This window comes from Strigops habroptila, chromosome 12 (genome assembly GCF_004027225.2).
Source record: "Strigops habroptila isolate Jane chromosome 12, bStrHab1.2.pri, whole genome shotgun sequence".
Lineage (NCBI taxonomy): Eukaryota > Metazoa > Chordata > Aves > Psittaciformes > Psittacidae > Strigops > Strigops habroptila.
Window position 1 is genome coordinate 233,192 of NC_044288.2, and position 26,836 is coordinate 260,027.

At 47.2% G+C, this 26,836-nt stretch overlaps 1 long non-coding RNA gene across 1 annotated transcript; it reads left to right on the forward strand.

Moving 5' to 3' along the window:
- The first annotated feature begins 2,052 nt into the window (after window positions 1–2,052).
- Window positions 2,053–26,836, forward strand: LOC115615614. The gene is made up of 3 exons (XR_003994105.1): window positions 2,053–2,063; window positions 17,879–17,884; window positions 26,736–26,836. It is a non-coding gene; the product is annotated as an uncharacterized LOC115615614 (long non-coding RNA).

The following is a 26,836-nucleotide window of genomic DNA, read 5'->3' on the forward strand; positions in this document are numbered from 1 at the left end:
ATTTGTCCGAAACTTCAAAACATAGTATCAGCAGAGAGATGGAAACTGTGGAAGAGGGGAGGCGAAACCTTCTGCTCTACCTTTCTGTACTTTTGTGTTCTGCCCTGAATAACACTGACGAAAAACTTATGGCCACCCAAAACAAAACCAGCTGTTTTCTGCTAGCTCAATATGCTATATTAGATTGTGGAAGGACCAAAAGAGCACCAGATTCTATGATTGTCTAAAAATGAAGGTAGAGAGGTAAGGTAACCTGTTTGTTAGTGTTTCCTATTGGAAGTGACCAATTTGACTTTCACCTCAGAAAAACAGGACTAACAACTTCATTCCAAGTGAGATTCAAACTGGGGTCCTGAACTTTCTGGTGCATTTTCTAGTCATTGTCTTTCCTTTTTGCATGTCCCATGCAACCACAAACTGTGCCCTCATATCTTCTAAAAACTGATAACGTGTTTTAACTCAAAATTACAATTTACCTTAGCATGATTATCACCCCAGAATACCAGTACTATTCAATCAATGAATATTAGAGGACATCGTCACTTTTTACAAGCAGTTGATCCAGAGAGAGCTAAAGCAGTCATCTTCATCCGACATTGTCATTTACAAAATGAAGCCTTCTCCAGAGTTGACTATACTCTCAGTGTAAGGCAACACATGACAGGATTGAGTGTTTTCACTGGAACTGGGCAGAATACATTGGTCTGTGCCACAGAGAAGCACAACCCAAATGGCCACACTGCCAGTGAAGTTACTGAATTAAAGCTGTGCAGGCCAGCACATCTTAGCAGAAGAATATTTGAAATATCAGAGCAGTCAGATGAAGTTCATGAATACTGGAAAAAGGGAAACAAAACCCTCATTTACAAGAAAGGGAAAACAGAAGACCCTAGGAACTACAGACGTGTCAGTCTCATCCCTGTGGCAGAAGGCAGTTCCATTCCCGTGAGCTGGGGCTGGGCCAGAGCCTGAATCCTGCACCTTTGGGCTCAGAAATAAGCACCCATGGGGCGTGTCTGACGTCAAAGCCAAGGCCAGGCTGGGGGGAGCACTGGGGGTTGATGGGCAGTGGGAGAGGGATGGGCTGGTGAGCGGAGGCTCTGAGGCTGGGTGTCCAGTCGCATTTTTCCCCCAGTGCCAGGAAGCAGGCATGCACCAGACCAATGGAAATCAACATCTCTGGGAGAAAAGTGCTTCTCCCACTGTGTTTAGGCTCCAACTCTTTATTTACACAGGACATATACAACCACCACGAGAGTCCTGGACAATCTAGCTCAGGGCCCTGAGTATCAGTTCCCAAAATGTGGAGCACATCTTTGTGTATTGTAAAATGTTATTGTATCCAAACGCAATTTGTCATTTTTGAATTGTGTGACATGATAATGACTATGTAAATTAGGAGAAATCATGTTTGGCATCTGTTTGATAGGTATATTCCTAATGCATACAGAAGCTGAGATAAGCTTAAGCAATGGCTGTCTTGCTTTAGCCCTTTGCAGGACATCTTTTATCCATTCAGATGGCTGCAATGAAACCAGAGGCTGGCTCCAATGTGCCCTTAGCGTGGAGAGACTTCCCTGTTACTCACTCGACCACGTATCATTGTTGTATGATGCTAAAGGTGTTTCCCTGGAACACATGGGAACCAGACTTCAGCAAGGAAGGTCAAAGTGAAATGAAAGCAACAGTGCTCATCTCAAGCTTTGTTCACAGTTGTGCAACAGGAGAATAAGTTGGAATTGGGATGGTTGTTAGGAGCTTGCTCCTTTTCAATGTGAAAATCATGCAGTCAGGAGTAACACTTTAAAGAATCTGGTGTTCTCCCTTTTAAGGGAAACAAATGAAGACAGGAATCACATAAAAAGACCGTATCTCTCAATGCATGGACTGAAAATGCAATGGACTGAAAGCTGCCGCTGGGCCTCTTCTGCACACGCTGAGCTCTGCAGCGGTGCCACTGGCACTGCTCTCGCTCCTCACTTTCCCACCTAAAAGTCTAATTGCGTGCAACATCTACGGTGCACACTCAAGGCTGTGCCAAGCCTGTCACATTGAGCATGAACGTCCGGGCCCTGTTGCCGCAGCCGAAGAGCCAGGACTGAAAGCTGCTGCTGGGCCTCTTCTGCACACGGTGAGCTCCGAAACAGTGCCACCGTCATTGCTCTCACTCCTCACTTTCCCACCTAAAAGTCCAATTGCGTGCAACCTCTACGGCGAACACTCGAAGCTGTTCCGAAAAATTATCGTCTGCCTTTTTGTTTTTCTTCTCTAAAGAGCACTGTGGAGAAAGTGGCGGCTGGCTCTGTCCCAGTTCCTCAGGTCATCCCACTTGGAATCCCTTCTTCCAGGGAACGCTAACATGAATGTCCTGGGTTCAGCTATAGCAGTCATTTTTCTCCTTCTTAGTAGCTGGTGCAGTGCTGTGGTTTTTGTTTTTTTTTTAACTTTCAGCCTGGGAACAACGCTGATAACACCGATGTTTTTAGTTGCTGCTAAGTAATGTTTATTCCAACCAAGGACTTTCTCAGTCTCATGCTTTACCAGGGAGGAGGGGAAGCTGGGAGGAAGCAGAGACAGGACACCTGACCCAAACTAGCCAAAGGGGTATTCCATACCACAGCACGTCATGCCCAGTATATAAACCGGGGGGAGTTACCTGGAAGGCACAGATCACTGCTCGGGTCGGGCTGGGTATCGGTCGGCAGGTGGTGAGCAATTGTATCCTCTCCCCTTGTTATTTCACTAATCATTATTGTCATTGGTGGTAGCAGTAGTGGTTTTGTATTATACCTTAGTTGCGGGACTGCTCTTATCTCAACCCGTGGGAGTTACATTCTTCCGATTCTCCTCCCCATCCCTCTGGGAGCGGGAGGAGAAAGAAGGGGAGGAGTGAGCGAGCGGCTGTGTGGTTCTGAGTTACCGGCTGGGCTCAAACCATGACAGTTCTTTGTGGCACCCAACGTGGGGCTCGAAGGGTTGAGATAACGACAGATCTGACCAGAGTGTGTCTAATCATATTTGTGATAAGCACTCATTGTTACTACTCGTCACAATGGTGATTATTTGGCTCTCAGACTTGTTGCGCTTGATCTCAGAGTTTCAGCATGTTGTACCTTACTTACAGCCACTATTTGCTGTTTTAGTGTTTATTGGCTGGGGGGCCTGGGCTAAGGTTCTGTTTCACTATACTTCATGGTAATGACTTGTAATACAATAGACTCATTGATCATGAAACTGGTCTGGTTTGTGCTTCCAGCGTGGCCATCACCTCTATACATTGGGAGGTATATAATGAAATATTTTAGCAATTGCATATCTTTTTTTTTCTCCTCGGGGGGTCAACCTACGAAGGAGGCATTCCCTTACACCCCCTGTTCCCTCACCAGCCTATTTGCAACAGCAGTTGAGAGTTCTGAAGGTTTTAGATGGCCTTTGAATATCCTTGAGACCTGCCTGCTGATTGTGCTGGGGATCAGCATGTTGGCACACATACGGAGTGTGTTTTACCCACAGCCATCCCATCCTGGGAACATCCTATTTCATTTAATCTCAAAAGTTAAGCAGTATCGGGTTCAAATCTGGTCTAGGGTTAGACGACGATGTAGGAGGACCACCAAGAGATTTTCCCTGAAGCTGGACAGTCATGAGTGGCAGGGTGTGTGGGATAGTATGGGCAAGTATCTAGGCCAGTGGGCCCCTCCAGTGCTTTGGAACTTCACCACTGAACAAGTGCAACATTCGGAAAAACTAGTAAAACACTTAAACGAGGTGTGCTGTCGTTCTGTTTATACCAGAGAGGGACAACTCGCTGCAACGTGCTGGGGCTTGGCCTACGCCTACAGAGCCCTGCTCAACACTATCCAGCACCTTCAAAGGGAAAAAAATGTCTCTGGATCTGATGGCAAAGCAACAGACAACGCAGCTATGCCAACTACAAGCACAACAGCTACTCAAACCCTGACCACAACAGACAATGTGGCTACCCCAAGCACTGCAGCTACACCAACCCCAGTGACAAGCACAGTAGCTACTCAAACCCCGACAGCAACAGTCAATGTGGCTACTCCAAGCACCGCAGCTACACCAACCCCAGTGACAAGCACACTAGCTACTCAAACCCCAACAGCAACAGACAATGCAGCTGTTGGTGTTACTCAACTCCCAAGCACAACAGCTGCACCAACCCCGGCAGTAGACATTGCAACCACTCCAATCCTAGTGGCAGACACTGCAGCCACTCCAACCACAGTGACAAACATTGCAGCTAAACCAAATGGCCAGTTTGTGACAACGTCTGTTGCCCCTGTAAGCAAAAGCAAACGAGAGGCACAAAGAGCAACCCGCGAAGCAAAGAACGATGAAGACCCAATGCCATTACTACACGGAACAGCATCTGAGCAAGAGTTACTACTACGTGGATCAGAGGAAGGGGAAGAAGAAGAGGTCACTTCTCGACTCCGGACCTCAACCGAGCTGCGGAATATGCGAAAAGATTTCACCCGTCTTCCAGGGGAGCACACTGTCACCTGGTTGCTCCGATGCTGGGACAATGGGGCCGACGGTCATGAACTAGAAGGTAGGGAAGCCAAGCAGCTGGGATCACTTGCTAGGGAAGGAGGAATTGACAAAGCGATTGCAAGAGAGAAGCGGGCCCTCAGTCTTTGGAGGCGGCTCCTGGCAGCTGTGAAGGAAAAGTTTCCCTACAAAGACGATATTACGAGTCGCTCAGCCAACTGGACCACGATAGAGAAAGGCATCCAGTCCCTGAGGGAATCAGCCATTATAGAGATGATCTATCATAGGCCAGATGCCAGGAACACGTCCGTAGATCCAGATGAAGTCAAATGTACACGACCCATGTGGCGGAAACTTACACGGAGTGCGCCGTCATCATATGCCCACACATTGGCATCAATGACCTGGAATGACAGAATATCACCAACAGTGGATTACCTGATTCCTCAACTCCGAGAGTTCAAAGACAATCTCACCCCTTCCATCATTTCAGCTGTGGAAAAACTGTCCCAGGAGTTCAAACAATTGAGAGATGATTTATCCGATCTATCCAGCTCCCCACGTGTACCAACCCATGTCTCAGCTATTAACAGAAGGCGCCCTACTGCTTGAGAAGGAAAATATAGGAGGTACACGCCACGGGCCACCCTATGGTTTTACCTGTGGTATCACGGAGAAGACATGAGAAAGTGGGGTGGAAAACCTACCTCAGTTCTGGAGCAACGGGTGCGTGAACTGAAGAAGAGAACAATGGTCAAGGATGATCCTCCCAGGAAAGCTGCTGCTCCAGTCTCTGGTGAGCAGTTTCCCAGATGGAGTGGAAGAGCTGATTTTACTCCAGCTCCTGTGATAAGGAATACTAATCCCTTTTTACAAGACATAAGAGGACAATCTTGCGATCACTATTAGAGGGGCCCTGCCTCCAGCCAGGTGGAGGAGAGGGATAATCGGGTTTACTGGACTGTGTGGATCAGATGGCCTGGCACATCAGTCCCACAGAAGTATAAGGCTCTAGTAGATACCGGTGCACAGCGTACCCTGATGCCATCAAAGTATCAAGGGGTGAAACCCATTTATATTTCTGGAGTGACAGGAGGATCCCAACAGTTAACTGTACTGGAAGCTGATATCAGCCTGACTGGGAGGAAGTGGCAAAAGCACCCCATTGTGACTGGTCCAGGGGCTCCATGCATCCTTGGCATAGACTACCTCAGGAGAGGGTACTTCAAAGACCCAAAAGGGTATAGATGGGCTTTTGGTATCGCTGCCTTGGAAACAGAGGAAATTAAGCAGCTGTCCACCTTGCCCGGTCTCTCAGACGATCCTTCTGTTGTGGGGTTGCTGAAGGTCGAAGAACAACAAGTGCCAATTGCTACCACAGCAGTGCACCGGCGGCAATATCACACCAACCGAGACTCCTTGATTCCCATCCATAAGCTGATCCGTAGACTGGAGAGCCAAGGAGTGATCAGCAGGACCCGCTCACCCTTTAATAGCCCCATATGGCCAGTGCAAAAGTCTAATGGAAAGTGGAGACTAACAGTAGACTATCGTGGCCTGAACGAAGTCACACCACCATTGAGCGCTGCCGTACCGGACATGCTAGAACTTCAATATGAACTGGAGTCAAAGGCAGCCAAGTGGTATGCCACAATTGATATTGCCAATGCATTTTTCTCAATCCCTTTGGCAGCAGAATGCAGGCCACAGTTTGCTTTCACTTGGAGGGGTGTCCAGTACCCTTGGAACCGACTGCCCCAGCGGTGGAAACACAGCCCTACCATCTGCCATGGATTGATCCAGACTGCACTGGAACAGGGGCAAGCTCCAGAACACCTGCAATACATTGATGACATCATCATGTGGGGTGATACAGCGGAAGAAGTTTTTGAGAAAGGGAGGAAGATAATCCAAATCCTACTGAAGGCCGGTTTTGCCATAAAATGGAATAAGGTCAAGGGACCTGCACAGGAGATTAAATTTTTGGGAATAAAATGGCAAGATGGACGTCGCCAGATCCCCACAGACATGATCAACAAGATAACAGCAATGTCTCCACCAACTAACAAGAAAGAAACACAAGCTTTCTTAGGTGTTGTGGGGTTCTGGAGAATGCACATCCCAAATTACAGTTCGATTGTAAGCCCCCTCTATCACGTGACCCGGAAGAAGAATGATTTCAAATGGGGCCCTGAGCAACAACAAGCCTTTGAACAAAATAAATGAGAAATAGTTCATGCAGTAGCCCTTGGACCAGTCCGGGCCGGGCCAGATGTGAAAAATGTGCTCTATACTGCAGCCGGGGAGAATGGTCCTACCTGGAGCCTCTGGCAGAAAGCTCCAGGGGAGACTCGAGGTCGACCCCTCGGCTTTTGGAGTCGGGGATATAAAGGATCCGAGGCCAGCTATACTCCCACTGAAAAAGAGAGACTGGCAGCCTATGAAGGGGTTCGAGCTGCTTCAGAAGTGGTTGGAACTGAAGCGCAGCTCCTCCTGGCACCCCGGTTCCCTGTGCTGGGCTGGATGGTCAAAGGCAGGGTCTCCTCTACACATCATGCAACTGATGCTACATGGAGTAAGTGGGCCGCACTAATTACACAACGAGCTCGAATAGGAAATCCCAGTCATCCAGGAATTCTAGAAGTCATGATGGACTGGCCAGAGGGCAAAGATTTTGGCATGTCACCAGAAGAGGAGGTGATGCGTGCTGAAGAGGCCCCACCATACAATGAACTGTCAGAGAGTGAAAAGCAATATGCCTTGTTTACTGATGGGTCCTGCTGTATTGTGGGAAAGCATCGGAAATGGAAGGCAGCTGTGTGGAGTCCCCTGTGACAAGTTGCAGAAACTGCTGAAGGAGAGGGTGAATCGAGTCAGTTTGCAGAGGTGAAAGCCATCCAGCTGGCCTTGGACATTGCTGAACGAGAAAAATGGCCAGTACTTTATCTCTATACTGACTCATGGATGGTGGCAAATGCCCTGTGGGGGTGTTTGCAGCAATGGAAGCAGAGCAACTGGCAACGCAGAAGTAAACCCATCTGGGCTGCTGCATTGTGGCAAGGTATCGCTGCTCGGGTGCAGAACCTGGTGGTGAAGGTACGCCACGTAGATGCTCATGTACCCAAGAGTCGGGCCACTGAGGAACACCAGAACAACCAGCAAGTGGATAAAGCTGCTAAGATTGAAGTGGCTCAGGTGGACTTAGATTGGCAAAATAAGGGTGAATTATTTTTAGCCCGGTGGGCCCATGACACCTCAGGCCATCAAGGCAGAGATGCAACATATAGATGTTCTCGTGATCGAGGGGTGGACTTAACGATGGACACTATTGCCCAGGTTATTCACAAATGTGAAACGTGCTGCAATTAAGCAAGCCAAACGGTTAAAGCCTCTCTGGTATGGAGGACGATGGCTGAAGTACAAGTATGGGGAGGCGTGGCAGATTGACTATATTACACTCCCACCGACCCGCCAAGGCAAGCGCTATGTGCTTACCATGGTGGAAGCAACCACCAGCTGGCTGGAAACATACGCTGTGCCCCACACCACTGCCCGGAACACTATCCTGGGCCTAGAGAAACAAGTTTTGTGGCGACACGGCACCCCAGAGAGAACTGAGTCAGACAATGGGACTCATTTCCGGAACAACCTCATAGACACTTGGGCCAAAGAGCATGGCATTGAGTGGGTATATCACATCCCCTACCATGCACCAGCCTCTGGGAAAATCGAACGGTACAATGGGCTGTTAAAAACTACACTGAGAGCAATGGGTGGTGGGACTTTCAAACACTGGGATACACATTTACCAAAAGCCACCTGGTTGGTCAACAGTAGGGGATCTGCCAACAGGGCTGGCCCAGCCCAATCAGAACTTTTACGTACTGTAGAGGGGGATAAAGTTCCTGTGGTGCACATAAAGAATTTGTTGGGGAAGACAGTCTGGGTTATTCCTGCTTCAGGTAAAGGCAAGCCCACTCGTGGGGTTGCTTTTGCTCAGGGACCTGGATATACTTGGTGGGTAATGTGGGAAGATGGGGAAGTTCGATGTATACCTCAAGGGGATTTGATTTTGGGGGAAAACAGCCAATGAACTCAATTGTATGCTGTTGCCTGCACTATAACACTTTTATAGCCCACCAGCTAGATATCTTCAGGTCGCCAGCAACTGGCCCTGACTTCCCTCCAATCATCACCCCAACAAAGAATGAATTTTGAGGAAACCAGACCAGCTCAGCAGTGACCAGACGAGTTTGGCGGTATCATCAGCAGGTGGTATCATCAGCAGGCAACAACCCAACTACATACCGTCCCTCCTGCCCTGAAAGACTATTACAAGAGATGGAGCTTGACATCATGGACTAGATGAATTCAGCAATTTTATAGGGATTGGTCTATGGACTAGAGAATGATATCTTTCTCTTTGTGTGTGGGTGTGGGTGTATATATATGTGTATATATGGGACAGGGGCGATGGATGTGTTGAGAGATGTGGGATCTGAGCATGACATGAATGGTATGGAATAAGGGGTGGATACTGTCCTGGGTTCAGCTATAGCAGTCATTTTTCTCCTTCTTAGTAGCTGGTGCAGTGCTGTGTTTTTTAACTTTCAGCCTGGGAACAACGCTGATAACACTGATGTTTTCAGTTGTTGCTAAGTAATGTTTATTCCAACCAAGGACTTTCTCAGTCTCATGCTTTGCCAGGGAGGAGGGGAAGCCGGGAGGAAGCAGAGACAGGACACCTGACCCAAACTAGCCAAAGGGGTATTCCATACCACAGCACGTCATGCCCAGTATATAAACCGGGGGGAGTTACCCGGAAGGCACAGATCACTGCTTGGGTCGGGCTGGGTATCGGTCAGCAGGTGGTGAGCAATTGTATCCTCTCCCCTTGTTATTTCACTAATCATTATTATCATTGGTGGTAGCAGTAGTGGTTTTGTATTATACCTTAGTTGCGGGACTGTTCTTATTTCAACCCGTGGGAGTTACATTCTTCCGATTCTCCTCCCCATCCCTCCGGGAGCGGGGGGAGGAAGAAGTGGGGGAGTGAGCGAGCAGCTGCGTGGTTCTGAGTTACCGGCTGGGCTCAAACCACGACAATGAACTAGACACAAATACTCTTCTAGAAATGAAGTCAGGTCTGAATAAGAGCTTTGAATCCAGATAGAAACTTCTCTTACGTGTTGATGTGAAACTTTGAGCCTCGAGACTTTTGTTTGCATTTCATGATGATTTTTATGAGGGCGCATTTCATTAAGGAACTTAGAAAATTCACCAACATATTTTGATACACCAACTCTACTCACACTTAATTTTATGCATTCAAACAGTATTACTGACAGATGAGTTGCTTCATACGTGGTAGCAGTCTTGATTCCTTCCAAGGTGAAGGTCTTAAGCTGTTGCATTTTGCTTTCACTGCAAAAACCAGTGAATGAAAGTATAGTATATTTTATTAATTTCTCATCCATGTTCTCTGTGGATCATTGGCCTTCACCCACAGCCCAGGAGATAAACATCCGAGGCTGAGAGAGCTGGGCTGGTTCAGCCTGGATAAGAGAAGGCTCCAGGGAGACCTTAGAGCAGCTCCCAGAGCCTAAAGGGGCTAGAAGAAACCTGGAGAGGGGCTTGGACAAGGGCCTGTAGGGACAGGACAAGGGGAATGGCTTTAACTTGCCAGAGGGGAGATTGACATGAGCTCTTAGGCAGAAGATCTTCCCTGTGAGAGTGGTGAGGCACTGGCACAGGGTGCCCAGAGAAGCTGTGGCTGCCCCATCCCTGGCAGTGTTCAAGGCCAGGTTGGACACAGGGGCTTGGAGCAACCTGCTCTAGTGGAAGGTGTCCCTGCCTGTCACAAGGGTTGGAGCAGGATGAGCTCTAAGGTCCCTTCCAACCCAAATTGGTCTATGATTCTGTGATTCCTTGATTAAACCCCAAATCCTTGCATATGAGGAGGTGATAATGCTCGTACTCCTGCATGCACCATCCCAGGGGCTCCTGCTTAATTGGCAAATTTGCAGGACAAATATTCCAAGTGGCCAGGGGAATCCACTTCGGAATGTGTGTGGCGAGTCTCCCTCATGGGAGAAGACTGAACGTTCTTGAGTGAAGCATAAGCGGGAGGTTACTGGGGGCCCAGAGTCTTTTTAAGCACCACAGAGGGTGACCACAACTCTTCGCTGACCACATGAGCTGCTTCCTGAGCTGGTGGTGCAGACCCACAGGAGTGAGAGGACTCTCTTGGGATTAAACTCCAGGGTTCTGGGATCTTGCTGCATGTCTGTGAGAGGGAGCCTGCAGACAGCAATGGAAGAGACGTGTTAAGGAGCTCCCCAGAGGAGCTGCTCTCATACACGCCCTCCTGGACCGCTTGAAAACTTGTGCGGCCGCTGCTGGGGCCTGCACACAACCTGCCCGTGCTGGGAATGCTGCTGCAGCCGCTGCACAGCCCCCCAGGAGCAGCTCCACAGAACCCCTGCTGGGAATTCCTGCCACATAGAGGGAACGATGGGCTGGGTCGCACTGGCCACCAGGAAAGCACCAGGTCCAACAGTGCTGAAAGAAAGAAATAAATCAATTCATTATAAATCCAGCCCTTGTCCCCAGAACGGGATTTACTTGACTGCAAATATCGTGCCCTGGAGATGGTGACCTGCGGCAGCACTGGGACTGAAGCTGGAGGGGCTGGAGGAACCAGGAGCCACTGGGGGGACCAGTGGGGCTGAGTGGACTGGAGAGTTGCTGAGGGACCGGAGGGGCTGTGGTCACAGCTCTACCAGATGAGCATTACTCGTCCCTGTAGGGATGCTCTCAGAGTCACTTTTAGGATTTGGATGTTGCCCTTCGCTTGGCTGCCCATGAACTGCCAGCACTGGGGTTTGGTAAAGCTGTGCTTCATGATTCCCCTTTTATTTTAACACACAGTCTGATGTAACATGCAGCACTTTCTACATCACTTGTGCTAGTTTAGTCAACTACTTTGCATTTTGATTTATAGCACGGTTCTAATAGTGATCACTTGCTATTGCAGGTTTCAGGAGATTGAATGCTCCACAGACAATTGTGTGGGCACAGCACTGATGTTACTGTATGTTTGGGTGTTACTGCCGCAGCAGTTACTGTATGTTCAGGTGTAAGAATAGAGTCTGTTTCTGTATTAAGAGTATTGGAGCAAAGGTGGTCTTCCTAAAGAATGTTGTGGAGCCTTGGCTCCTCATTCTGCCTTTCACTGCTAGTGGAAACTCCTTTCCTTAACCCTTGTTTCCCTTTGTTTTGCAGGACTGGTGACTGTAGGACAGGTTCATCAACCTGGTCGTCCAGACAGCTTCTTTCCTTACTCCAACAGAGTGGCCTCATGCCAGAACCCCACTGCTTTCCCAACAAAGACTTTCCAGCAGACTCCAGTCCCTTCCAGAACATGGCAGGGTTCTTTTGGGTTGCTGCCAGGGCACGGGGCTTCCCCAGCTTTTCCAGGCCAAGGGGCTCCCTTTCCCGTCCTCCACAAGTGTTCCACAGAGGTCACACTCTCCAGACCGTGTTCTCACTTCTTCTGCTTCAGCAAGGGGCTCCAACTGGTGCCGCTTCCCTTCCACAACACAGCAGCTGCATGTCTCCAGGGCAGTGCTCGCGAGCCCCCGATCCAACACGTATGGCAAAAGTTCTGCACTTGCTGCTCAAGAAGTTATTGAAAAGTGATACATGAAATGTTTTTTTCAGTGCTCTGTCACTATGTGTGTATCTCACCTGTGTGCTTCCAGTGAGATGTGTGTTCCCTGTCCGTTATTTGCTAACATCCAGTGACAGAATGTGCTTTAGCTGCTAATTTCTTCTGGCTCTGATGAGATTAACTGTATCAGAGACAGAAGAGCTTAGAAATGTTTTCTCTGCAAGGAACAGGGAAGGACAAAAGTGTGTGAGTGAAGCAGGTGTGTTTGTGGAATCTTGATTCAACTGGAAGACTTGAAGTATTACAAATGAATTGGCCCCTTCGCCTTTACTAACACAGCCCGTCAGTAAATGCTTCCCTCAATGTTATTGAAATCTGGTGCCTCTCTTTTTGTGCCTGTGGGTGATGAGTGGGATCTATCCCCATGCTGGTGTCTCCCCAGGGTTTCCACAGGTGCCGTTTTTCTTGCTATTAGATCAGGCACTGCTGCAGCAGGCAAAAAACCTGAGAAAAGTTGCTGTGAGTGCAAACCATTTTTTTTGTGCACCATTCTACATTTCAGACCCGTTCAGAATCGATCACCAGTCTGGGTTCTACATGGTTGTTTTTGTTCTCCTCCCCTTGATGTACAGATATTACAACGCATTTGATTCACGAGTTGCTTTTGATATGAACTCTACTTACTCTTGAGTTGTGCAGTTTCTACTTTACGTGTAGTTTTCTATAGCCTATGATCTGGACTTAATATTTTCCACTTACCTCTTATTTCACAAGGACTTTTCCCCTTTTGGTTCTGCCTTTTCTTCTCTTAGAAACTAGGTTTTTTGTACTACGTGTTTGTTTCCTTAGGATCACTCCAGCAGGTTACAGACAATTTCTCTCCTTTTCTCTCTTGCACTGTTTTTACAGTAGCCCTTCAGGTTTCTTTGGTGGTTTTCTTGGGTTTGTAAAAATACTTTGGAGTTCCCAGTGAGTGCAGTGAGATTTCATTCAGATTTCATCCTAAAGTTGTTCAGAATGAGCTTCCAAAGTAACACAAGACAGACATGTCTCATGCTGCTGCGGCAGGATGTCCACTAGCATGCTCTGTGTTGTTTATCTCCCGTGTTTGTTGCTCCAAATTGGACAAAAAATTCATCAACTTTATAGTAAAAAGGGCAATAGGTTAGATACTAAAATCCATATTGGTTATCGTAGCAACTGTCTGGTGAGAAATCCCATGTAGGTGTCAGGCATTCCAAAGAAATCTGTCTGATCACTTGGCCATATCAAGTTATACTTGTAAAATTTAATTCATGTGAACGTTAGTCTAGATTTGATTTCATCAAGGATTTGTCTCTCTCCCAGGAGGACTGCAGATATTAAAGATTATCTGTCCTGCAAATAATGCCTTTACTTGTAAGTTATCTCTGCATGTCACCAAAACCTAATACCTGCAGAATACTGCTTCATCTATAGAGCTGCTTTTGGGAATAAGATCACAGTTTCGTGTCTGTGGGTATGTGAACATTCAGGCCCTTCCTGTGTGAATCCACTTTATGTGGTATGTTGTGATGAGACAGTCAAGCAGCCAAATCAAAAAGGTGATATTAAGACACAGAAGACTGATTATGAAGTTTCTCTCTGTGTGTGGGTCAATTTTACAGTACATATTTTTGATCTATATACACATACTTTAGAATAAATATGTTTTAAGGTGAAGAAATCAGTCTTACAATCAGTGGGGAGGTCCTAATACATTTCTGGCATTTAGCTCATTGACTGATTACTGCAGTGTTTAATCCAAGTAAACAATAGAACTGTGCACACTGGACACCAGTTCTGGCAGTCTGATCCCTGTGTTTGAATTCTCCAGCCACAATGCAGTGTTATTCGCCCCCTGCCCAGAGAGAGCCTCTGACTGCCAGTGCCAGCGCTGCGGCTCTGATGTATATGGACTGCGGCTTTGTGCAGGTGAGTGCAGCGCACGGAGAGGAGGGGGAAGCGGAGGAGACCCCACACATGGACTGCAGGGTTCTGGGCTTGTGGCAGGAAGGAGAGAATTTTGGAAATGGATCTGCTTGAGAAAGGGAAAGTAATGTGGTTTTCCAATACCCATTTCAAAGCAGCACTGAACATGACGGGGCGGTGCTGTCATACAGATAAGGTGTCAGGGCAGCAGCATCACGGGTGTCCTCATCACTGGAGAGTTTTTTCCTGTAAAAGTGTTATGTTTGACTGCACCAGAATTCGCTTTAGTTCACGAGTCTCCGTTTATCTTTGAAGAATGTCCTTGCCTGCACAAAAGGAGATTCTTTAATGTTATGGAAACACTGGGAAACAACTCCACTTTTCTGTCCCAGACAGCTTGCGGCAGTCCTGAGTTTCATTGGATGAATGAGGAAAACTAAGGTGACTTTTGGAATTGGCCATGCCTCAGGAATGTCATATTAAAGAGAACGCCAGTACTTCCCGTTGATGCTTTCTAGAATTCTGGTGGAAATTCCACCTTACTGGGTGGCATGGCTCATCAAATAGCAAAAAAACCTCAGTACAAATGCCAGGGCTTCCTTTTACATTCCAGCAGCATGAACATACTTTTTATTTTTTCTCAGAGAGGACAAGCAAAGCAAGATCTTGTGTGTGTTGAAAGAGTTGACCTAAGCATGATATATCATCCAGTTTCTTGTCTTGCAAATATCAACATTTTACTTTTATGCCTATTTCTCTTTTTTCCGAGGGCGCGAGGGGCAGGGCATCCAGCGCAAGCTGGACCTGGAGCTGGGATAGTCCCTGTGCCAGGAGCTGTCCTGCTCTCGGGAACCTTCCCTTCAGCTCTCTCTGTAACCAGCCTGGGTATGCTGGGCTTCCTCCAGCTGCCATGGCCCTCAGTGGGCAACGGGGGCACTTGCTGGATCTACTGCTGCATACCTGAAGGGAAATGGACTTCGCGCTGTGACTCGCTGTGCTTCACAGGGTTCAAGGAAGTCATCCTTGTGGGGAGAACTGAAAGGGCTTTATCAATGACCAATGGTAGTTAATCAGGCCTGCTGAGCTCAGGCCTCTGATGTCGGGTACCAGCATGCCAGTGGTTCTGCTGCAGGGCTGCTCTCTGAGTGCAGCCTGGTCCTCGCAGGCTGATCCCAAGCAAAGGTCTGCAGTGGCCCCATCTATCAATGGAAGAGGACATGGCTGCTCTCCAGGTGAGTGTTGGAAAGCAAGAAGCCCTCCTGCAAGCAGCTGAGCTGTGCTCACTTGTGCCCCGAGTGTCCCCATGCAGGTGTGCCACCCCAAGGGAGGACATCACCTGCAGGAGCCAGGACACGTGCTGGGCGGCAGCTGCTGTACATGCTTCTGTGGGGACATGGAGCCGCTGCTGCTGCCCACAGCTTGGAGGAGGCAGGTCGAGGGCTGGGACAGGCCCCCCCCACCAGGGGCACATCAGCTCTCAGAAGCACGGTTCCAGCTGCTGGCTCCTGCCTGTCCTGCCGCACCACTCAGCCCAGCTCTGCAAGCAGCCAGAGCAGGGCAGGCTCTGGGAGCACTGGCCTGGCGGGCTCTAGTGACAGGCTTTGCTCTGCTTCCCTTTGCAGCAGGAGGGACCAGCAGCAGGAGGAGGAGGATGGGGCTACCCTGGCCCTTTGCTCTGTGGGCAGCCCGCCCTTTGCCCAGACACCACGGCAGCCGGGCTCCGGCTGCAGCTGGGTCCTCTTTGGGCAGCCCCTGGCAGCACTCTGCAGGGAGGACGGCATGCTGCCCCAGCCCAGCCCCGGGTGGCTTGGTCACTCCAAAGACTTTGAAACAAAGTGGTGGAACCCCGAGTGGTTCGGTTAATAGGGAGACTCTGGAATAATACTTTAAGCAATGGTGGATGTTATTCTTGGGACAAAAAGGAAAGTGGAATGAAGTAGCTTATGCAGAAACGTTTTCCACTTTAAGATATCATCTGGAAAGGCAAACGGATTTTAGTTTTAATTTTGCACTCCAGAACCTCTTAGTATCATCCTTGCAGAAAGATAGTAAAATTCACTTAAACACTTTTGCTCTTTGTGCAGCATAGGGCAGTTATGTGCTAAACATTTGGGGAATGCGGAGGAGGATTTGGATTTGACAGTAGCCCCCCAGAGAAGGGGTATTGTGAATAATGGGGTCATGATAAAGATTCCCTTTACCATTATAGATTTGAACATTTGGAAACAAGTGGCTGGTAATTATGCATCATGTTATTGAGAGTGTTTACAAGAATATGATTATTCGTACGTCTTGGACCGCAGTAGAGCATCAAATAACAGCAGGCACATTGGCAGGTACAGTGAATCTTCACGTACCTACCCCCGATCCTAATTGGGATCCTAATCGGGACCAGGACAGGCAGGCTTTGAAACAATATCAGAGGTGGATTTTCTTCGGTATTAGAAACGCGGTCCCCAAGGCAGTGAGCTGGGCTAACCTATGTGAAATAAAGCAAGATATAAATGAATTACCTTCCGGATTCATGGAAAGATTTGAAGAGGTGATGAATAAATATACTGCTATTGATCCCAAATCAGAGGAAGGAAAGGACCAATATGATTTGGGAAAGATAATAAATGTGGCCTGGGAGACCTATTGCAATCGGACCCCCATTGCTCTGGTGCACATTCCCTGAAAAGGTTCAAATGGTGGTGGGAAGGGGTTCGAGTCCCCGATTATTAATATATATTTTTAATAGAATTAGTATTATTATTAATATACAATATTGTGTATTGTGTGTGTTGCGTTAAAAGGCAAGAGAATTTGGCAGAAAATAAACCCCCTTTCCAGCTGCTCCTCAGATATTAGAGGGGCTGGGTGCAGCTGGGCTTGGATTCTGAGTGATGACCAATTTACCACTATCAGTCCGATCCCACTCAATATATTGAAAAATCATGATTCCGGACACAGTAATAGTGCACTGCATCTTCAGTGTAATCGTGCTCATGAACTAACATGGCCACATTGAGGGATCTGGTTGAGTTCAATGAGAGAATTATTACAATTAGCTACTTAAGCAGTGCAGTTTATTGAAACAACAGACACAGGTTCGTACGGATTGCCAGTGATAAATACACTGTCTGCAAAAGCACGTGCAAATAATAGGGTATACAAATGTGCCACAAACTTATGAATAATACAGACTGGCTTTAAACTATAAAAGTAAGAAGTAACTCTATATAGAGATTCCTAATTTTCCCAGGGAAGCACTGGATACAGCGCAAGTCTTACCCAAAGGTGTCTCTATGGGGGGGGAGAAAGGTCCAGCCCATCAACCAGTCCCAAGAGTCAAGGGTGATCTGCTGATGGCATTTTCCTCAAGTCGTCCACTATGATGTCTTCCCTAACACCCCCCAAATTTTTGGGCCATTTTTATACTATTTTTCACGTTCAAAGTGGAGCTTGAGTGACTCTAGTCATATGTACCCTTATTGTCGGTGTAAAATTCTCTCCGTTTTTAAAGGTATATTCCACAAGTAATTCAAAGAGCATGCTCAAAGAGGGGTGAGCTCCCTTTGGAGGTGGGTAGCTTTGGAGATGGAGGAGTGTTTTTGTATTAAAATGCATTAAATTAAGCAAATTTCACACAAAGGACAGCATTTTGTCAAAAGATGACAGACTGTTGGCTCTGGGTAGCAAGTATGAAGTTTACCAGTTTGAAGTACCACCTAGTTCCCATCTCTGCTGGTGTTGGCACAGAGCTTGGTCGCAGAATCTCCACTCTGCTCCATCCTCCGCCAAGCAATGTTGCCACAGGAACCGCTGTGGAGTGAATTCCTGGCTTACCAGGTGCAGCTGCATCTTACCCTGAAAGTCCGTGAACAATGGTACAATTTCAAAAGTAAGTTTAATTTCTAGATCATATTCAGTAATTATTCCACATATTCCATTCTGTAACTGTGGTCACTCAAGCTTCATGATACTTAGAAGGAATTGGGAATATCCCATATAGTCTTTGGGTGAGGTTTGTCAAGTATATATATCTTGTGGGGATATCAAACAAGTTGAGCGCTTCATTATTATCCGAAGTCTAACATATAAAGCAATTGTCAAAACAAAACTTAATATAGTGAGCATAAGCAAGATCACAACAGGGTGGAGCATCGTTTTGAGAATCCCTGTGGTGGTTGGTGACCATCCAAAAAGAGTGTCCCACCATTCATGTCTTCCGTCTTTCTTGACTTTCTAGCACTTGATGGAATTCTTCCACATCATGGTGGATGGTACAGTTCTTTGTCCACTCTCTTTGGCCTGGATCAGCAACTGCTTCAAGTCACCATGGTGTAGCAGCTTTTTCACTAATGTAAGATTCGTTCCGATAAGAGTGAGTGGTAGATAATTAGTCATTGTATAGTTCGATTGCAACAGTTGGTGAGATGTGACAGGGAGCTGAATAATTAAAATCACATCGAATAGTGTTAGTAAAGTTACAAACACAAAGCTTTGAGTGGTTAGTTATAACAATATCATCTATCAGTACAGAGCTACAAAATGTTCTCATACAAGCACATCCTTTTCCAGCGTATATAAGCACAGATTCATTCGGATGTATCTCAAAATGACAAATTTTTGTTTAGTGTCAAGACAAATGTCTTGTGCTTTAATGGCATTACTCTCACAAATAAATCCTTTTTGGTTTCGTGTCATGCATGCATCAACGTCAACAGTTTGCCATTTATTTCAGTATTGTGCCCATTCTCTATGCTCTATTGGATAAAGTATAGTCCCCTGGTGATTCAAACACAGCGCAATGATTGAGTATACACTGTATACTGAAGCATTGCATATCGTTAAGACAAAAGCAGTGACTTTACTCTCAGTGGGATCGTAAGTGAAATTAACAAGGAACCATCAAGACTGAAATTTCCTCTCAAATTCAACTGCATTATCCCCTATTATTTTTCAAATTTCAGTGGGTAACATGCCTTCTTCACCTTCCCTTATAAGTGCAGCTCTTACTGATTGCATCCACAGTTGCGCTTGGATAAAACTGAGAGGCAAATATTGTCTTGGGCTACACCAATTGCATTTATGATCAATTGGTGTTTTCACTCGTTTCTTCCCACTGAGGTAATATATTCAATAAAAGCCATTGGTGATTTCCCAAAGCTAGAAGAGAGGACCGCAAAAGATATTTCAAGTTGTTTAGATGACCTGTCATTGTGACTAGTTTATTGGCAAGTATTTCAGCATCTATGCTATTTAAGACTCCTACTCCAGTTCCTAAGATACTGGTCACATATCTCTTTGGTCATCTTGAGAGGGTAAGGTTTCGTCCATTTAACCATGCTGACCACCCTGCATGAGCTGTACCCAGGAAAGATGAACAGGTGGGTTTGGCAGCAGATGTGTTAATCTGCATTGATAGTTCTATTTGCTTGAGGGAATATGACTGTTTAAACTGTATTTGCTGTTGACCGGTATTTTTGATGACATAAGGACCAATATTGAAAAAGTAAGGAGTTAGACTAGTAGGAGGCCAAGTAAATACACACTCAAAAACTGATTGGGCTGTGTGTTCTGTGTCTTCTACATCTGGCACAGAGATCGTTTTGTCAATCATAAATTCAAATAATATTTCCATGCCTCTTTGACCCCAAAGACAATGTACCACTATGGGCTTGGTAAAAGTGAAATTGTACCAACAATCTGAATTTGGCTCTATTATTGTGTAACATTCGATGTTATAATTCTTCCGTCTGGTGAAGTCTACATAGAGTGTTTTACTTTCAGTGGGTTTGTGATGAGCGGGCCCATTGGTTTCCTGACAGCTAATTTGTATTTTTTCTCCCTGGAATGATTTGAAGTTTTGCCATCCGGAGAGAGTCCTTCCAACTCCATTTTCTTTAGAATATATTTTATTTATTAATATATTAATAAATATATTAAATTATTTAATTAAGGGAAATTAAAGGCATTTTGAATGCCTTCCCAACACAAGGAGAAGGTGCCGATGGGCAAGCGGGAAGTACCAGAGGGGTCAGGAGGGACTGGCCCCCGAGCTGAGACCCCCATGCCGTGCCCAGCAGGCTGCTCGGGCATGTCCGGCTGCTCCCAGGACCCTGTGAGCTCGCTACGAGGGGAAGCTGTGGCATCCTGTCACGCAACTCAGACAATATATCTCCTGCCCTGGCAGCAGACTCAGGTGCAGAGCCAGCAGCTTGTTCCCTGGCAGGAGATCCGTGAAACCAGGGGCACAGGCAGACCCTCCCCACAGCAGTGCTGGAGAATGCAAAAGCCTTGCCTGCAGACCCCATGGAGGAGGCCAGTACAGCATGCACAGAGGCTGGCTCTCCCCAGGCCACCAGGCCCAAGGAGAAGCTCTTCTTGAGCTGGGGGCTTGCAGGAACTTGCTCGGGGCCTGCCCAGTCCCTTGCATCCAGCTCACTTCCCCCACAGCCACCAGCACCCTCCCTCACGATGGAGCTCTATGGGCAGGAGGTGCTGCCTGTCCCTGCTTTGGGCTTTCTCCTGGAGCTGCCTCAGGGGACAGTGAAGCAAAGAATCAAACTCAGCATCCATTGAGAGTGCTGAGCCGGTATTCTTTTATTGCAGTGCTGGTGGTTGCACTGGGATTTCTCCTCGCAAGTGCTCCCCAGTAATATCAGTACATATGTCAGTGTATACTTCTTAAAACAGGTACAGAAACTTTCTGAGGCACGTCCCACCCCGTTACAAGAACTAGGTATGGCATGAAGTTCAATATTTCATGGTCTCTGCTGCCATCTATTGATTGGCCATCTATTGACATGGCCATTTGACCAGGAGAGGTAGAAAAACATCTGAACAATGGTGGTGATGAAATTATAGACAGAGTAGGGGTAATACAAGTACAGGGGAAGAGCAATATTTCTTCTCTTGCCATTAATACACTGCCTGGAATTTCTCATTCGGTCATTGCTGGACATGTCAGGTGTAGAATATACTCGAGTGATTGAGCTGGTCGAAATGTGCTTGCATATTTGTGTGTATACTGAAACAAGAAGTTAATATTTTTCCATTGAAAATATTAACTCGAGTCAGTGTCAAATTGCTCAGTTCTCTTGGTTGTTCACCTATCTAATCTATTGTAAACATGGCCCGCTCATTGTAACCCCATTGCTAGAACAGGATGGATGTAACGATGTTGTAAAATATACTCTTTGTCCACATGAAATAACTGCAAAAAATGTTGAAGCTAGTCCAAAGAGCTTATATAATTAGAATAGAAACTGCACATCTTTAAGCTAAAAGGTAAATAAAGGACAAGTGATGATGAAGGAAAGACCACCTGGGGAAGTAAACGACCACCAGAGGGACTGAAGTTCCAGTAATAGGTTTGTTTTGTGTGGTTAAAGTCCTCTCTCCTTCCAGATGGCAGCATGAGCATGCACTACTCCAAAGGCATATTTAGAATCTGTCCAAATGTTGATTCTTTTTCCTTTTCCCAGTTCCAATGCCCCAGTCAAGGCTGTTATTTCTGCCTTTTTTGTTGATGTCCCAGCGGGCAAGGGTTTTGATTCAGTTACGTGGTGAGTGGTGGTAATGGCATACCCCGCCGTACAGTTTCCTTGTTTCACAGAGCTGCTTCTATCTGTGAACCAGGAATCCTCTGCATCTTCAAGGGGTTCTTCTTTCAGTCTGGTCTACTAGAACAGGTGGCTTCCATGGTCTCCAAGCAATCATGCACCACGGGATCCGAGGTTTTCTCACTGAGAAAAGAGTCTGGATTCACAACTTTAGTGGTTATAATGTTCACATCATCTTGTTCCACCAATGTGGCTTGGTATTTTAGAAATCTGGAAGGTGACAACCAATGGTTCCCCTTTTGTTCCAGAGTGGCCGTGACTGTGTGAGACACTAATACAGTCATTGTCTGACCCATAGTAAACTTACAAACCTCCTGTATGTTTAGGACAACATCTGCCACAGCTCTTAATCATCCAGGCCAACCTTTACTTACTTACATCCAATTGCTCAGACAAGCAAGCCACAGCTCTTTTATAGGGTCTCAAGTGCTGAGCAAGGACCTCTAAGGCAATACCTTGTCTTTCATGTGAAAATGGTTTCGAAACACCAGGCAGGCCCAGAGCAGGGGCCTTCATAAGTTCTTTCTTCAACTAGACAAAGGCTCTTCTTGTTTCCCCTGTCCAGTTTAGTTGGAAGGAGCTATTTCCCAACAGCTCATACAACAGTTTTACTAACAGTCCATAATTATATATCCAAAATCTGCACCAACCTGTCATTCCAAGGAATGTTCTGAGTTCTTTTACTGTTGCAGGTTCAGGTGTCCGGCAGATGGCTTCTTTCCTTTCTGTCCCAAGTTCACATTGTCCTCCAGATAGTTCAAATCCCAAGTACGTCACTTGGCGCTGTATCAATCAGCTGAACTTTCTGTTGGGAGACTCGGTACGCACTTAATCCCAGAAAATTTGACAAACTTGTTGTCCATTGCATACAGTCCTCCTCAGCTTCAGTAGCTACTAGCAAATCATCAACATACTGTAACAAGGTTCTATTACCCAGTGGTAATCCCCAAGTTTTGAGTTCTTTTGCCAAATGATTTCTGAAGATAGTAGGACTGGTTTTGAATCCCTGGGGTAACACTGTCCAAATTAAAAGGGTTTTTCTTCCAGTCTCTGGGTTCTCCCATTCAAAAGCAAAAAGCTTTTGGCTTTCCTTAGCCAACGTTAAACAAAAGGTGTCCTTCAAGTCCAACACAGTAAACCATATTTGATCGTCCCTTAATTTGGTCAGTAACGTATTTGGTTTAGTCACTACAGGATATAGATCTTCTGGAATCCTGTTTACTGCTCTCAACTCCTTAACCAATCTGTAACTTTTACCATCTGCTTTCTTTACAGGTAAGATGAGAGTGTTATATTCCAATTCACATTCTATTAATAAACCAAACTGCAAGAAATTATCAATTAGCTCTTTTATTCTTCTTCTATCCTCTAGTTTTAAAGGATATTGCTTTATTCTTACTGGTTTGACACCAGGCTTTAGTCTTACTACTATTAATTCTGCATTCCTAGCCCTTCCAGGGATCCCTGAGGCCCGTTTCTTTGCATAATGCACATTGATCTCTGCCCAATGGCTGCCTTCTCCCAGGCCTCTCTTTTTGCATCCTCTCCTGCTCTAATGCTGCAACTGTTGCTGAAGCAATTGTTCATCATAATTTCTTCCAATCCGCTATGTCCCTATTGCAAAATCTCTCCACGCCTCTTCCATCAGCTTTCCCAAATCCCTGACATCTGGATCCTTCAACTTTTGTAGCTTTCTCCCAGTACCCTTGGACGACTGTCCTAAAAAAAATCTCTTACTTGTTTTCCCTCCTCATCAGAGGGATCCAGGGTGGTATCCCTTGGGAGGGATCCCCTTGCCTCCCGTAAGGTGGCTTGTATCACCTGCCCATCTTACTTCTAGTTCTTAATGGGGAGAACATGGGCTCTTCAGGTTCTCCTGTATGTCCCTCTTTGGATGTTACAGACTCAGGGGTGCCTGAAGTGGGAGGCAGAGCTGGAGGTGCAGGAGACACATTTCCTCCAACCCTTCCTCCCCTTCCTCCGGGTTCTTAGACCCGGACTGTTTTACTTTTCCCCATCCTCCTTTTTCTTGCTCCCTTTCATTTTCTAATGTTAAAACAAACTGATCCTGGGGAGTTAAATTAATCCCACATTCTTTCTGCCATTCCGGATGATTCTGAAAAGTAAAGAACATATCTGCATATAACACTTCATTCCATTTGCGATCTCAGCCGACTTATAGGGTGCTCCATTATGGCCAACCTGGCCCCCTACAGATTGATCATTCACAAAACCCTACATAGAATGCCTTTTTCCTTACCAGAGCTCCTTGTCCGTCCCTGCAGTGATCCTATTGAGATGAGGATTCTCTCCAGAGAAATCTCTCGGGGCACCCAAGAAAGTCCCCAACTCAAGGGGTCCTGCAGCCGGACAGAGAGGGTCCCATCTGGAGCACCAATCTGAAACAGAGACATTCACTCAACAGCAGTGTTTAGCTCCTGTGAAGCTGGCCTAGCACTGGGGATTCCCCTCCGTAAGTGCCCCAAGGACTGGTTGTGCTCGTGTTGCTTAAGTTTACAAGATTAATGCATATTCATTACCGTGTTCGGAAGTCAGTCAAACGAGCACGCCTGTTCTGGGGGTGGTATTTCACGGTCTTTGCTGCCATCTAATGTCTAAATGATTTCTTCCCGTTCTACTTATCTGTCAGTTCAGCTAAAGCTCATCCAGAGCATCTGTTAGGTTTAGATACCTTTAACATAAGCATACTGCTCTGCTTACAATTGGCATTGTACAGCGATTTATCTTCTACAAAGTTCCATATCACGTTCTTTGGTCAAGGTTCACAAGATTCAGCAGCATCTGGAACACAGTGTTGAAATTCTTTAGGTCACCGTGGGCACCAGCAGAGACACGATGTTCCTGCACAAATGTCTGCACCTGATTCTGGGGCTGGCTCGCTGATGAGAGCTCTTCTGCATCCAAATGCAGATCGTATTTTACAGTCATACAGTCACACAGTCACAGACTGGTTTGGGGTGAAGGGACCTTAAAGCTCACCCAGTTCCAAATCCTGCCACTGGCAGGGAGACCTTCCACTAGAGCAGGTTGCTCCAAGCCTCATCCAACACAGCCCAGTGGTGCTGCGCTTTGACTCCTCAAGCAGCGGAACTCAGCCCTGATGGCCGCTAGCAAGGGATGATCCCAAACACCTCCCATACGATTCTTCCCCAAACAGCCTCTACCCCATCCAGAATAGCATATGGCAGCCATTGTCGAAGAAAGAAAAGATCATTTAAATCTCAACAGAAAAACTGCAATGGGTGGTTGGGGGCAGCAGGAGTGCCAGCGCTTCAATAAGCAGCAGAAGATCAGCACCTGCAATGAGAGAGTCAGAAAGCACTGCTGTTCTTAGAAAGGCAGGAACAGGCATGACTTGGTTCCCCTTTCTTTGGTGAACAGCCTTTACAAGGAATTGTTTTACTCCAAGAAGAGAGAACGATTGCAGGCACTGGCTAGTGGATGGCTCTGGCACCTTATCCCCATGGGTGATGTCCTCGGAAAGCTGTGCCCATGCAGAGATGCACAGTGCCCCTGTGCCAAGCAGCAGGGCCGGGTGAGGAGCCCCTGGGGAGCTGCCACGGCATTACTGCCAAACCCTGCCAGCACTAGCCCGCACTGTCCCTTGCCAGGCAGTTGGACTCTTTCCAAATGGGAAGGTTACTACCTCTTGGGACAGGGAGAAAGTGGGTGAACTTTGGCAACAGGGCTTCTGCAGGCATTGCAGAACCTACCAGAGAACTTGAGCCTTCCGCAATGCCCAGCGCTGGCCTGGCCTTTACCAGAGCCCAGCGGGACCCCTCCTGCCTTCCGCAATGCCCAGTGGGCTTCCGCGGGTGTTGCTGGAGCCAGGCAGGTCCCCTTGTGCTGAGCTCTCAGGGACAGCACCAGCAGCTGCACTGCCCAGGGGCTGCTCCTGCCCTCACACCTTCTCAGCACCTCTCACACCAGCAGCTCCTGCACACACAAGGCTCCTGCTTCGCCCCCAGCACCTCTGCAGCCAGAGCTCAGCTCCAAGCACATGAACAAGCCCAGGGCCTCCTCCTCACCTATCCCCTGCTCTTACAGCTCTGATGGCACCAGCACCTCCAGTGTCAGCTTTCCAGATAGAGTGGGAGGTGACCTTACACCTGATCCTATGGGAATGAATCCTGATCCACTTTTACAAGAAGGGAGGGGAGCACCCTATGACCAGGACTAGAGGGGCTCTGCCTCCAGCCACGTGCAGGCCAGGGACAACCGTGTTTACTGAGGCTCCCTGATTCCCATCCATGATTGGAGAGCCTAGGAATGCTCAGCAGGACCTGCTCACCCTTTAATAGCCCCATAGGGCCTGTGAGAAACACTAATAGAGAGTGGAGACTAACAGTAGACTATCATGGCCTGAATGAGGTCACACTGCCACAGAGCACTGTGGTACAGGACATGCAGTACAGGACATGCCGTACAGGAACTTCAAAGTGAACTGGAGTCCAAGGCTGCCAAGTGGGATGGCACGATTGATATTGCCAATGCATTGTATGAATCCCTTTGGCAGCAGAGTGCAGGCCAGTTTGCTGTTACTTGGAGGGGTGTCCAGTATACTTGGCATCAACTGCCCGAGGGGTGGAAACACAGTCCTACCATCTGCCATGGACTGATCCAGAATGTACTGGAACAGGGGCAAGCTCCAGAACACCTGCAATACATTGATGACATTATCGTGTGGGGCGAAATTTTTAAGGAAGGGAGGAAAATAATCCAAATCCTGCTGAAGGCCAGTTTTTGCCATAAAACAGAGTAAGGTCAAGCGACCTGCACAGGAAATTCAGGTTTTGGGAATAAAATGGCACGGCGACTCCCGGAGCACCCCTGGGTGCCCAGTGGCCATAGGCACGATGCTGCCACTATCACAAAGCCGTGGCGGTTGCTGTGGAGATGCCCATTGTGACGGGGGCCCCCACAGTGAGTGTGGGCTATTTAAGGAGCGAGAGCCCTGCAGTAACCAGTGCAGAGGAGACCCCTCCGTCGGGAGGCTGCATCTCCCCTGGCTGCCCTGTGCATCCAGGTACGTGTTCTTTGGTTTCTCAATCCTAGTTTAGTGTTCGCT